This window comes from Solea solea, chromosome 5 (genome assembly GCF_958295425.1).
Source record: "Solea solea chromosome 5, fSolSol10.1, whole genome shotgun sequence".
Classification (NCBI taxonomy): domain Eukaryota; kingdom Metazoa; phylum Chordata; class Actinopteri; order Pleuronectiformes; family Soleidae; genus Solea; species Solea solea.
Genome location: NC_081138.1, coordinates 2,552,183 through 2,567,763, shown reverse-complemented (window position 1 = coordinate 2,567,763; position 15,581 = coordinate 2,552,183). Strand labels below are relative to the sequence as shown.

The window sequence follows — 15,581 nt, the reverse complement described above, 5'->3', positions numbered from 1 at the left end:
CGTAATAAATCAGAGACTTAACACTGAACTATAAAAGAGGTCCATGTACAGGTTCTGCCTCGTAGGGATTTTGATTTGCTGTACTGGCCGCCGTAAATTATTGCCGGGCTATCGCAGAGAGAGTGGACAAAGCGAGCGGCAGAGAGGATAGCCTTTGATTTGTTGTAGAAAAAGAAAAAGCGCATTTCCAAACAGCTACAACGGCGGAGCCAGTCTGGGATAGATGGCCAGCTTCTGTGTCAGTTGCCATCCTGCTCCGCTATAATGACATATGTACATTGAGGGTCTGAGTGGCTGCATGACAGACCGGCACAGCCCTGCAGCAGAAGACATCACTTAACACAGGAACACACACACCGCCCCGGCTGCGAGCCATGCTGGCTGCTCTCCCCGCTCCCTAGTGGACAGTGTGTTAACTTACCACCTGCTCTGCTGTATGGTTTGTGACAAATATTGATCGATGTTACAAGTTTAGAGACATAATTGATTGTTTAGGCCAAAGAATCCCCACGCGTAGGCTTCAGTGGCCAACGGCCTGTTTCTCATTTACCATCGTTTATCGTGACCATCTCTGCGGTGTGTACGTGGGCCTTCTTGAAAAGGTCTGCATTCAAGCCTTATAAGATCTGTGCAAGGATAGGACAGGCCTACATGCTCAACATTAACAATAAAATGTATTATTATATTAATTTTATCCCAGTGAATAGAAAATGAGCAACCACTTTGGATCGTTTTAGCAGAAAAAGCACATTAACAATGGCTGTGTTCCATTTATGTAAATCAGGACTGTGCGACTGTCTCAACCCTCATTATTTTGATGATTTAACCATACAATTTTCCTACTGTAACTTGTAAAAATGGCGGGTGTGCAAAGGGACTAATCTATTAATTTAGGGAGGTTGTCCAATATAAAAAAAAATGTTCATTTTTTTAACAGTTTTATATACAGTTTATACTATTGTATTCTTTGGTCATCGCTACGTTTTCATGAAGTCTAAGAAAAGAGGAAGTTCATCACCGCTCACACCATGTTTTTTTTAGGAGTAGTCCAGAATTAAAATAATAAAAATGAAAGATATTCAAAGAACCAGGGACATTTTACGAAAAATCCTACCCAAGCCAAGTGTGAGCTGCTATTGTTGCATTGAAAAGTTTAACCACAAAGAGTTGGCTGTGCTGTGGACTCTTTTTACAAACACGCCGTGTGTATATAAAAGCTTTAACAGGGAGGAGCCGTGTGGTCCGCCCAAAGCACCTCTGTAGGAGAGCAGTGTTGCAGACAGCACCTGTTCAGTAGATGCAGGGAAGGAATGTAGACGGGGGGGAAGTTTCTTTCAGGGTGCCCCAGATGCCAGTATAACACAGATGTTGTAGTGTTGCTTCAAAACCACAATCACAACATATGGTAATTGCTGCAGAATTATTTTCGGGCCAGCTCTCTAACCAGGGACTGATAAAATGGAGAAGTCAGCTACCGATGCTCTGCAGAATGAACACCTGCCAAATCTAACTACATGAGATGTCAGTCCTGTGAATGAAGGGCCACCAGGTAAAGCCATTAGGGCTTGTGATGGCCAGAGCAATCAGAGAGGCCATGGGTGAATGAATCCGCAGATGTTTCTCTCAACATTCTTCACAAAGTTGATTGTTTGTGATCGTCCTTGTACTGAATATCTTCCGGAATATGGGAATTTTAAATGCACAGATAAGTGATTGCAGTGAGTGCATGTGCATGAGTGTTGTGGTGGGTAAGGTAAATAGAGTTTTTCCTTGCAAACACAGGTAAAATTCACTTCTTTTTTTTTTTTACATAATCCCCACACACATTTAGATGTGCTTAATTACAGCATCAACACATCTGACTTACAGCGCGTTATAATACATGCGGTGCTGCATACCTGCGTTCAGTTGCACGTTAGGCGTAGCTTGTTTGATTTCTATGTGAAAACTTTCTGGCCACAGTCGTCATGTAAAAATATGTCTATTTTAAGCCCAGTGGAAGCAGCGAGCGTTTATGAGGTTTTGCTCACTGAGCACATCAATATTTTAAAATATTTTGTGTCTGCCTTGTAGAACAAACTGATCCAGACTAAATACGAGCGGAATCTGGGAAATTTTTATAACTCAGTTGGGGGTTCCACTGTAATGGAAGATAATGAGCTGGAAAACCATGCAACAATGTGCACTTAAATAAAAAAAGTATGTGCAATATTTGCTATTGTGCACATTCTGCCACAAGTAGATGTACAATAAATATGCAATATTCAATATACACTTCAAAACATTTGAAGGAAATGTTCTTCACCTTTGTAATGCTGCAAATAAATCTGCACAAGCCTGTACTCAGCAGTCAGTTTACCTAAAATGAATTTGCTTCTGCAATATACAGGTTGTATCATTTTAAAACCACACTGCCATTTTAGAAATGCTCTTTCTTGACACGCCAATGCTCATATTCCTTTTACTCTCTCATCGCAAACAAAATGTTGCCTCGCTGTCAAATTGACTCATTTCCCAGTGTTGTTGAGGCACATCTAAAACATAGTTAGGGTTTTGTGAAGCATTCAGCAATATCCAGGAGCAGCGTTTTATCTCACTCCATGGCACGGCTTACCAGTCACCCAGACATTCAATCACTGAGCTTTCTTAATTGTAAATGTTCAAATGTGGTTGTTTCGCTGTGCTATTAGCTTTGCCGAGTGTGTGGAATGTGTTTCTGTTTCAGCACAGTTGAATTCAGCCATTATTCATCCAAAGCTCAGAAGCAGCCGACGCGGTTGGTTAGAAAATGAGCCCTGTTCTGTTTCTCAAGTGAGTGTTTTTTTTAGTCTAAGGGTAAACACACATGCTTTTATGCACACATACCTACACACACACACACACACACACACACACACACAGATACATTGCAAACTACAGAGCTGTACAAGAAACTTAGGGGTCAGAATAAATTAGAAAATCAGATTTGTTTTCTTCTGAGTTTTTGGCTCCACCATCTGGTCTTCACTGACACAGTCTCACACCAACACTAAAACATTGCAACGTACATATACGTACATAGAAATCTAAACAATCATACAATACTGCACTGATTTGACTTATTCAAATGAACACATTTTACTGCTTCATAAATAAATGACTGACATCTGGCATTGCAACCTGCAAAAACAAGATCACAGAAGGAAGAAAATGTCACAGAAATGTTAAATGCCAGAGTCAAAAATTCTGAAATTATTCTGAAATAATGAACCAGCATCTAATGAGTGTGCAATAAAAAAATTAAATTAAAAAAAATAGTGTGATGTTTTGTTTGTAATTTTCACTGAGGAGAAGAAAAGCAGCAGCTTTGTGTGGCTGTCTTCAGAGGACTAATTTTATTGATTGGTGGAAATCGGAATGGTGTGGAGAGGGTTTTTTGCACGCCAGGGGGTTGACTGGTAAAGGAAGGAGGGAGTCTCACTTAAAAAGATCTCATGTTATGGCAGCCTTTATTAAGACTCTTCATTTGCTTTTGAAGACAGGATGGGGGGGGGGAGATCAGTCCTGGCAGGTTACAGACGTGTGGCGCCTCCATTGCTTATTCTCCGACTGACAACATCCTTTGAAATAAAAGACAAACCCTGGCTGTGCGATTTACATGTAAGTGTCGCTGTGTGTTTTTGTCGGTGTAACCTCCCCCTGTAGATAATTTAAGTTAAATTAACACTGCAACTGCAATCCAACAACATCCGATCAAGATATCCACAATGTCACTCAGATATTTAGCAGGAAAATTTAGAATTTAATTTAGGTGAAACGTGTAAATATCATAAATGACTGAAAAGTGGATTTATATTACACTCCCTTCCCTCCTCCACCTCTTGTCGTACATGATGATCAAATATTTGCCCAGCTGAAATTCCGACTTGTTTGCTAAAGAACTTCTTACAGAAACCGTTTCCTTCACTCCCAACACTGTGCTGCTGTTAGTGCTGGTGAGAGCTGGCAGTGGGGTTACCCTCCATTAAAGCAATATCGTGGAACTAACCATGCAGAAAGCAGAAGGCCTAAGATAAGCTTTCTTTTTAAATGGATAGGCAGTAAACACTCTCCCTTGTGATTGCTTTCTTCTGACAAAAATGATATTTGCTGCTTACGCCGACTCTCTAGCAAGTTGGGTCTCGACCAGACGACGATGATGATGATGATGAGCTGTCAAGGCTGGGGGAAAGCACTAAGAGAGCACAAACCTGCACTAAGGCTGCTCAGTTTTCTGGAGTGTTATTGCACTCCCTAGTGAGGTTAACACAGATTAAAATGTTACTCCTTGAGCCATAACCTACATCGACAGAAAACACCATTAAAATATTGTTGTTCTGTCCATCACACGACAAAAAAAAAAAAACACAACCAAATATATAACCTCCTTTATGGAGCTAATAAAGAAGTCTTTTCCTGCCATGCGCCTCAAGTTTTAGCCAAATTTGACTGAACTAGGGACAGTGCTCAATATTTTGTACATCATCGAGCAGATCAATGGAATGGTCATTTGAAAGTGGGGCCAAAGTTAATGATATAATATAAAATAATAACAACTCTTACATGAGCACCATGATGGTGAGGATGTTTTTTCTTCTTTGTTTACGGCACATTTTCGCAATTCACGCTCAAGTGGTGAAAAAAAAAAAACACAGGGTAACAGACCAGTGTGCTTGATCATGCTTTTCCAGTAATTGAAGTAAAAAAAACCTCCATCGGTTCCCTCTGTTGCCGCTATAGTGGTTTAAACATCAGAGTAATTGGCAATTTGCTAAGCACTTAATACAATATTCCCCTGTAACAGCACAGTTAAGAGGCTCCTTTGTCTAATTACAGTTAAACAAGAGGATTATTACCACAACTGAGCTTTGTTGTTCATCTTACAAATGGTAATTCCATGCCTTTGAAAAGGTGTAGAGTGTTTTAACGTGGATTTCAGTAAAGAGATGATTATGGCAATGAATACAATGAACAAAGATGAGATGTCCATGTCAATGTACTGTAAGTTTAAACATTTGTAATGCACATTATCCCTGGAGAGTCTTCCCCAAATGAGTAAATAAGTAACCATTGTAGTGCAGAAAAGCCCTGCCCCAGATTTGAGGCAAATCCCCTATTAGTAGTATAAATCTGCAAGGCTTTGTGGGTAATTAGCGAACATGCTTGGGAATGTTAGAAGGGCTTGGCAGGTGCGTTTGATCAGTGGCAAGCAGCGAAATCATTGTTGACAGAGAGAGATGGCAGAGGGATGGAAATAGGAGGGTAGGTGGGTGGAGGATAGAGAAGACTGAGGGGCAGATTTTACTACACCACACTTCTTTTTTTCTTTTTTTTTTTGGGGGGGGGGGGGGTTGTTCACAGACAACCAAAAGACAAGGTGGTCCCGTCATATGAAGCTATTTATTGGACACCAAAGGGAATTAAGAGCATCAATTAACAACTGCGAGCTGAATGTTTTGATCCTGTGTTTTAATGCAAAAGAGCAGAAAAATATACATCATTATTGTAATGATTCACTAATAAGACAGTGAGGAATAATATAGTTGTGACCTATAATGAAGTGGGTTTATAAGCAAAAAACAACTGCAGTTTCTTCATAGACACTGGCCGTGAGAACTCAAACCGCAATGAAAGGTATTAAAATACGACAATTTAATATTAAATCACCTCTGAGTTTGTTCTTTTCTGACCTGAGATTATGGTTTCACTGTAAAGGTGGTGTGTATCAAATGAACACAATGCAAATAAATTGCAATCTAATGACTGCTCTTAAATACATCTTAGGCTGCTGAATTATTAATATTATTGTGTGTGGCTTACTGTGGGTTCAATGAGGCCTAATTAGAGGAGATACACAAAGCTAATTTGCAGATGCCAGAAGCATAGTTTATATATAAGAGCTAATATTTGAAAGTCAAATTAAAGTTGAAAAGCCCCATAATAACTGTTAATTAACTCTGGTTTTGTTTTTTCCTTTAACAACGTTGAATTGAGTACAATATTCAGAGGCTAGTGCTCAACATTTCGGACCACAAAGATAAATTTCAAAGCTTAGAGTTATTCGTTTGATGTGGGTATTCTCTGTGGATTAGATATTATTTTAAGATCCCTTTGTTCAAAAATTCATTTTTATTATCGCTGCATGAAATGCATGGCAATTCCCCACATAACTAACCATTGGTGCAATTAACATCTTCGATCGAGTTCATATTCCTGATAATTTATACAGACTATGCACCTCCCCTGTGATCGCTGGCAGGGTCTGACTCTACCACAGCTCTGCCTTTGCATTTAACAGAATAACGCGCATGCAGATAAAAAATGGGGAGTGAAACTTTAATGAACAGGACTCGATTGTCACGGTAATAAAGCCTTTGAGAGAAAAAAAAACAAAAACAAAAAAAAACACAGAGTCCAGTTTCAACATGCAAACCAACAGCAACACCAGTGTAGTGACATTAAACCAATTAAGACTGACGATAAATATTAACAGGACTGGGTATTAACAGAACATGACTGGGAAGCCGAGCTGTAAACAAATGCTGGATGGCTGATCATTAAAACTATGTCACACAGCGCTGCACATCAATGGCAAGATAGAGATTTCAACACCAGAAATAATCTCGGTCTCGAGTTGAAGCTCTGCACATATACCTCATAAACAGAAAATAAATTGCTCAAACCGGCATGAAGCATTTACCTGATAAATCATCATGAGACAGGTTATAGGTTACAGCAGGTCAGGGCTTTTCTGTCAAGATAAACGGGGAATATTCAAACTATAAAATAGGAGCATTTGATTTTGGATACAACAAATGTTTCCAAAGAATAGAACTGCTTGAGTTCCAGTTCTCACAAATAACATTTTGCTCTCATTATTTAACTGCTGTAGCTACAGTTTGTGTAAGAGAATCATGTGACTTTAACGGTTATTTCCACTGACTTCATCACAGCTATTAAAGTGATAGCTTTAATAGTGTTTTTTTCCAGTGTGGTTGCATGAGGTACTGACGCGTCATCGGCAGCACTGCCTTCATTTTATGGCTGGAAACTGACGTTTGTAAACTGCTCACTCTGCTGCACCAAAGAGAAAATCTGTGTATTTTAGCTGCTGGTTGACCGCTGCCTCATTTGTTAAGTTTGTATCATGAAGGTCAAACTAAACAAAGGACTTTAAAAGACCAAAAATCACAATATCGAATACGTCGAAATCATTTCGCAAAAAAACAATCAGGACACGGCTTTTTATGAGGCCACACATTCACTGCATGATCAAGCCTTGCAGGACAGACTGCGGCGCATGGGCATTAAGAACACATGCCGTGTCCGCGCTTCACAACAAATCAAGCAGCAACATTTAATAGCTAAACGTGGATCATCCTCACTCGCAATGGAGGTGGTTTGGCTTCGAAAACACTGATGTTACTCAAAAGACGCCAGTGATGATGAGTATTGTTTACATTAGGGGGAAGCATCAGTTTAAAATGCTCTTGATAGTTTTTGTTGGTCGTTGTGCAATATTTTATAAAGTAAGTTTAAGTTAATAAATAAGACCTGTTTTTCTTGAACACGTTGTTTTTTGTCAATATTATTATTAACATCTAATATACTATTAACAAGCTGGTCCAACAGTTCTTTTACAAACACATTTTTGAGGATTGCAAAATACCGCCAATTATCGTCATCGGCAAAATCCCCCCAAAAAATATCGGGATATTGATTTTCATCAATAACGCACACGCCTATGTGCCATGATGTAAAATCTATGATTTCTTCAGGTTTGATTCCAGGCTCTGTCCACTGTGCACTGTACGAATGGCAATGCTGTAGTTTTAACTGTAACTATCACATTAAGCCAAATAAAAGGCCAACATTTTAGTGTTAAATGTTTCTATATTCATCATTATTATCCTTAATTCATTAATAAACATTACTAACAGCCTTCTTTATGAAACATCAGTGTTTCGGCCTTGACCAGATCAGTTCTGATTGTTCTTTTTTTTAGTCTCCCATAAAAGAAAATAGAGAAAGAAAAGTCAAAAAGTAAGCTATTCAGAAAAGTAGTTCAAGTTCAGCCAAATCATTTACACAATGGATCCAACAAAAGTACAAAACTAACAATTAACAGTGCAATAATACATTTAAATGTACCTGACTCAACTCCATGACATGTCAACTGTCCTTAGAAACACAATACACCATTATTTCCATGTGGCTTTGGGGAAAAAAAAGTTAATAGCTTGGCTGCCTGTACACCACAGTTGAAATTCACAATAACATCTGCCTGCCTGAGTCTGAAGCAAAGTTAAGCCTACTGCCTTCAACTATACAAAGGCTGAAAATGGGAAACTTTGAGCATGGGTGAATGTCACAGTTGCTAATAAATAGGCAGGATTAACGCATACCTTTTAATATTCGCGCTGCTTAATGGGCTGACAGTGCTGAATTATCTATAGGTCTCAGTGATTCAAAAAGGACCATCAAACCCAAACTTGAGAGCAGTGTCTTGTAATTGAATAATACATTACATGTGGCAATTATTTCTGTTAGAAGCAGACTGAGAAATCAATAACCAAGGGATCAAATCAAGGACTGTGAAGCTCTTGTTTCTATTCCCCTTGTGACCAATTACATCACCACAGTTTAAACACCTGCAGTGTCACAGCTCACTGTGACACTTTCTTGCACACTCTCACACCGACTGTGTCTCACACACACACAGACACATACTGTAGAGATTGTGTTAGACAGATGCCGGAGATTTTGAAAAGAGAAAGGTGCCTGTATATCACAATCTAATCTAAATGTGAACCGACAGACTCCTAACCAATATTCACAACATTTTTTTCAACTCTCAAACCTCATCCAGCAAGTTCACTGCAACATTGTGTGCTACGAGAGCCACGCATCAAGACGTAACTTGTAAATATGGGATGATGGGAGAGTAATGCATCTTTGTTGAGATAATATGCACTCACAGTCTGACCTGGAGTTATAAATTATGCACTAGTTTTTAGCTCCAGGCTGTATCCTCCCATGACATACGTGGTGCTGATTAAGAGAGAGTGAAATGGGCCTGTTTTAATGAACACATCCCTTTACACAAAAGGTAAAGCTCCACTGAATCATGTGGAACATGCAGGTGACAGCGAAGCGCTGACCACCTCGAGGTCTGTTGGTTTACGTAAATACAATTTGCCTTTATCTGAAATATGAGCAGCTCCAGAAAAAAGGGCTGATATCAGTTCTCATTAAATGTTCATGCTCCTGGTGAGTAAAGAGAATACTGGCTACATCAAAGGCCTCGTTATGTCCAGTGAATACTAACTAACTAATCCCGATGCTTCTCTTCAGGAGCGTCAGAAGCCTGCAAGTCCGGCAGTGTCTCGTTCACTACTGGGACATTTCTGGTCCTCACAGTTCCAACGGGAGGCTTCGTGTACATCACCAGGAAAAGGTAATGATCTGCTTGAGGACGTGCAGCATTGTGCTTACACGCTTCCTCTCATCTAAGAATGGGTCGTCAGAACCCAAGCAGTCAATACCGCGCAACACACATAGGATCACCCAAGCAATAATAGCCTGGAGTCAAAGGATACGTGTTCCACGGATGATCGATTATGAGTCCCATTTGTTTTATTTTGTTTGTTTGAGAGAGAGAGAGAGAGAGAGAAAAACAAGTGAGAGAGGAAGAGGGAGGTATGTTTGCCTGTGCGTGTGCACTTAAGAGAAAAATAACAGTTCTTTAAAACTGTAATGTATAACTTTTAAATATAATCTGAATCTGTTACTTTCAAACAATTGTCAGAAGAGCTCATGCAATGTTGATTATACCCGTCAGCTTCACACAACTCACACAAAAAGTCAATTCCACTCCTAAAACCCAGTTATTCAACAGGTTTGGGAATAAATACTTCTGCGCTGCTGCTGTATACACACAAATGCTCCCTCAGTTAGGTCTGATAGTACTACTTGACCTTTTCAGCATACTAATAATGTTACGTCATTTCCGTTCCAGAGTCAGAATAACAACATCAACAACAAAAATCACCAAAAGTTTCGACCTAAAAGTAAACTTATTTATGACTTATCAAAAATAGTTTTAGTAGCAATAGGCAGTGCAGTCAACAGAAAACAACTGGGACCATCAAAGCCTGAAACGCCCGGGATATTATTAGCTGAAATGCACTTATTACAGAATGTTGGTGTCCAGTGGTCGAACAGTAAAACGCTACGGTGGGCACTCGTAAAACTTAGCAAGTGAGAAACACAGCCGTCATGAAATAGAAATCATGTGCAGAAGTGCAGACCCACATTACTCTGATGTAGAGAAAGAGAGTGCCAGGCTGGAGCAAGTTTTACAGAAGGTTAAAACATCCACGGGCGAGTTGAATGAAGACATGCACAACCAAAGGACTTAACTTCAAAAGAACCTGTGTTTTCAGCTATTCTCTGTGGTGGGCTTGCTTTACATATTTCATGGCGGTGGATTTCATTTCAATGCCAACCTTTCTATTGATATCTGCAAAGCCTTTTCGGTCTTTGAATTAAAATGATTTTTCGTGCAAAATGTAATACTGTTGTTTTGATTTGGAGCACATTTTTAAATTGTTGTTCTTTACCGTATTGGGGGAGGATCCGTTCTAACAAGTGGGAAGCCTTCTTCACCCCTCTGCAGTTCTTCCCCTGAAGTGAAGAGCAGGAATAAGAACACGCTTGTTTTTCTCCACATAAAAGCCTCCAGATGACCTATGGTTCCAGTCAGACCTTTAAAGAAATGGAGGACAATCAAAAGGACAAATGTGACGGCCCTCCTGTGTGAGGTACAAGATGAATGCGAAACAGCGCGTCAGTTCTGTGATGTCTTTGACCTGGTAGTTCAAAGCTGGACTCTGGACTCTGGACCCCCGTTCAGTATGCGCACACCTCAGACAAAGGCTTTGTTCATAATAAAGTAAATCCACCACATTGTTCCTTTGAGCTGAGCACAGCCAGTTCAACAGGGAGGACACTGTCCAGACGCAGAGGCAGAGCATGAATGCACCCCACATCATACATCATTGAAACCTTTCCCCCTCAGACAAAATCTCATCTCATTATCAACTAGATTATATTACTAACATGATGTTGCCCATTAGGGCTGAATGATGAAATTCTAATTTTAAAACACAAAATCATTCTATTATTACATTCATTTTTGAGGCTGCAACAATTGACTGACTAATAATTAACTATAAATCAATCAGTTTAATTGACTTTTAAAAAATAACAAAATAACTGTTCTGTGATTCCAGCCTCTTAAATGTAGAGTTTTTGCTCCACCATGACAGTGAACTGAATATTTGTTTTGTTATATGAGAATAAAATCAACTGCTTCATGGATAACAATAATAATAATTTTCTCGAGCACTTGTTGGGAGATAATGCATATCTACTCCTTAGTAGGAGGAGTTCTAAGTTCTAATCCTTGCACTAGCAATATTCTAACCAATATTTTGAATCTAAAGTGAATATAAAGAAAAAATACATATACTGTATATCTCAATTGAATTTTATATATATATATATATATATACACACACACACATTATGCCTTTCAAAGTTATGTCCTTCACCCAAAAGAATCAAGAATCCTAAACCAAGGTGCTCATGCACACCTTATACCTACGTATGCTGACTGTATGTATACACTGTTCTCTTAACAAGTGTAGCCTTGTTAACAGGGTGTATAATGCCTCGCTGTTTCACAGGGACAGGTTATGCAGAGACAAGGCACGAGGTTGTAAGCTGTGGCGGTACAGGACACTAACGCCCCCCCAACACCTCCCCCCCACCCCCCACCCTCTCTACCTCCCCTGCTTTAGTATCAAGAGACGTGGGGAGGTGCTCCAGCCTGCGGCCATAGTTAACCACGGCAGAGCAGTGAAGGCTGGCTGCTGTGGTGCCTCCATTCCTCCTGAGACACAAGGGTGAGCAGGGCTTTGAAGTTAAAAGTGTGGCTGGGAGACAATATGAGCAGCATGTGATCTGTGGCGCGCGTGTGTGCTGTGTGTTATGAGGCCAAAGGTGGAGTGTGTGTGTGTGTGTGTGATAGTGTCCTTCTGATACTACAATAGTTGTACCAAACAGAGTCTTAGGTGACCATGAAGCTACAGCATAACCAGTCACATGCACAGGCTGGTTTATATGCACAGCATTGGTGATGTGCAGTAGTTTATACCAAGATTTCCGTGCATGGTTGTAAGGCTGGGCAATCACTTATAAACAAGTTATATCACAATATCATGTTCTTCAATATCACTTAGAGGATGGGAGGAAAATTGGTTTTGATTTATAGCTATTTTATTAAAAACTATTTTAAAAATGTTTTCTCCTGCAGAATTGTGAGGATTTTACTAGCTTGATGATCAGGAAAAGATAAAAGCAGTAGTTGCCAATTTACCTTAAAAAAAAAAAAAAAAAGCACTGGATGTTTGTTTATCAGCGTTATATGCAATCTAGGCTTTTGAAAAGATATTTTTTCAGTTTCATTCAAAGGCTCACATTTGTGCTGTGTCCTGTTTTGACAGGCTCTGTTCATTTTGGCCCAGCATTTTATTTTCTTGCTGCATTCGCTCAGTAAACACTAAGTAGTCAAAGCGAGAAAAAAAAACACTACTTTCTACTTGGCCTGACTCTATTTTTTCTTTTCACTAAAAGGCAAAATATCCATCTTTAATTATCTGACATTTATCATGGTAATTATAGATATAGACTAATTTTAAAGTCAATTACCGCAATAGCATTTTTGGCCATAATATCCAGGGTTATTTTTAGAACAATTTTAAAGTTTTAAACTGCTGGAACACGCCTGCAAATTACTTCCACTTTATTTGTCTGTATTGTCTTCAATGTGTTTGAAAGTGAATGGGTTAATACCTGCATATGATAAAAATGTTCAAGTACGGTTATGATAGGGTCAGAAACTTTATCCAAAGATCTGTTATTACACTTCAGACCCAGCACTGTAGCAGTGCAACTAAAAGAGCGATAAGAAGTTTATTTTGTGTATTCTTAGTCTATGATAACCTGATTTAAAAATATGATAAATGTAAAAGTAAAGAAGTCAAACTATTTTAGTCATAAAATCTGTAGATATTAGAACTCTGCAGTGATGTCATCGATTAGCCACATAATAGTTAATTTTCCAGTTGCTTGCAGCACATTAAAGTTCATGTGTTTTAATACAGAAAATACATCAAATTAATTTTGAGATTTAAGTGGAGATGCACAGCCATAATGTAAATGAATCAATGTATTTACTGTGTGTTTTTTTGAGTCTCATTGAATTTCTTCTTTGTCTTTTATTTGTTCAAATGTCTCAGAGCCATTAAAACTCTCCACGTAATTTTCAATGTATGCAAACGTCGAATACCTGAATATCAGCTGAGAGCAGTCGCAGTCAGTCATGCTGTAAGATCATGACTGAAGCTTCTGTATTTGCATGCACGATCAGAGGACAGTCTAAGACGAGATGAACGCCGCAACAGTATCACAGCTACAGTATTTGATTATCTGGCGAGGTCCCGTGACACCGCGCTAATGAGAAGTCTAACAATTAGGACTGCATGTTGTGAGAGTGTTTCTCCTGTAAGAGGAATCAGATCGGCGTCGTTATCAAACACAGTATTTTATAAACCACTCAGTCATTTACAATTAATCAGACCGCGGCGACGGCATGCATATCTGAAGAGAAGGCCTGCTTTACATTTCAGAGTGCACACAGGGCAATCGTACGCCTACAAAGGGGCCCTTCAGAGAGAGAGGAGAGAGGGAGAGAGAGGGAGGGAGGGAAGGAGAGAGAGAGAGGGCAAATCTTTGACAAAGCACAACACGAGCCTTACAAAGTCTGTTTAATGTTGTTTTAACTAATATCCAAGTCTAACTGTAAATACGCCCGAGTATTGACTTAAATGACCGATCGCTCTGTGATAAATCATAAGCTTGTGACGGCATCCACAGATCTTGTTTTTCCAATGCACTGCTGCATCTATCCAAAACTAACATGACTGTTTGCTGCTGTTCTGATGCAGCTGCCAAGTATATAAAGGGTTAACAATACTCATAACCCTACTGCAAATAAGCACTGGCGAATAAGTTTTCATCATTTAGGATGAACCAATATTCTGCAATTTAGTCTTTCAAGATATTTACCATGGACCTTTTAATATCATTGAATATCATCGTCTCAGACGCAAACTGATTTAGTTACCACCACACTTACAGTCACTCAATAAACGTTCTCTTATTGAAATTATTTATTTAATTAGAAGGATTTGCAGCCGAAAAAGGAGGAGGCCTCTGAATTAATGCACTGTATAAATTGGCACAGTAGAAAATGAAAACAGCTAATAGTTTTTAATATACTTCATTAATAGAAAATTGATGGATTTGGGAGCAGCAATCTGTGGGTTTTTGCTGCCATCTTGAGGATCAGAGCAGACATTACACTGGTTAAATTTGAGGTGTTTTAAAGTGGGGGGAAAAAAAGCCTTATGAAATAAACACGATCAGCTTTCATGTCAAGGGCTCAACACACAAAGACGTAAACAAGGAACTCGAGAGGAACAACTCTGCTGTGTTGTACTTGATTCTTATAAAAGACTGGTGGCTGTAAACCTGACCTGGAAGTCTGGTGACCATCACCACACAAAATAAGCCTATTCAGAATTTAGTGATTCAATATTGCTGCCTGTTTTATTTGAAGGATTTATGATTTAATTTAATTTTCTGGTTGGTTTTGCATTGATTGTTCGGACAAAGGAAACATGGAGACAAGGAACGAAAGAAAAATAATGGTATTATGGGTTATTATGAATGTCAGAACATCTTGGAAATTCAAATTCCTTTCTTCTCTTTGATATTGGGGTGAAAAAAAGTCCTCATTCATACATTGCACAATTAAAAGCCACGGGGTTATCTTTCTCTTTCAATTTAATGTTATGCAAAGTTCATCTTGGAATCCAACTGAAGGATCTAGATCACATTCAAAAGTTTCATTACCACAGACATTGTAGGAAGCCAAATTAGGCCCTGACATTACAGATTAAACCCAGCAGCAGTGTTCACACAGTAGCACATTATGAATATAGTAATGAAAGTGCTGTATTATTTAAAAAATGAGACAGAGTGTCTATTTGGACCTGGCAATGCTTTTTGGTCTGTGACCAAATGTTAAAAAGACATTATTGGGAACAGATAACAATTAGAACAAACCAAGCTTAGATAAAATAATAGATTTATATTATTTAATCATAGATTTGTGTTTCTACCTTGTGGCTGAAGAGATATTTTTCATCAAATTTGGGCTATGACATTTTCTTTTTCTTAATTATTAATATATAATATTTCAAAATAGCTCACTAACCCCATATACCTGTTTTCGGCTTGTGCAAACAGTAACATGCAGTATGTCAGTTGCTGAAAAGTGATTTTGGCTCCTAACTTGAGGCTGAGGGGATATTTTTGTGCCATATTTTAAACATCATAGGCCTCTCATCCCCTTTTACCTATTGAAATACCTG

The 15,581-nt window shown here is 38.9% G+C and overlaps 1 long non-coding RNA gene across 1 annotated transcript in view; it reads right to left on the bottom strand.

Moving 5' to 3' along the window:
* Positions 1-15,581, bottom strand: part of LOC131459316 (uncharacterized) — a 233,381-nt gene that overhangs the window by 213,861 nt on the left and 3,939 nt on the right. The window contains exon 2 of the long non-coding RNA XR_009240235.1: positions 10,641-10,785. This is a non-coding gene — a long non-coding RNA (uncharacterized LOC131459316). The remainder of the gene's footprint in view (positions 1-10,640; positions 10,786-15,581) is intronic.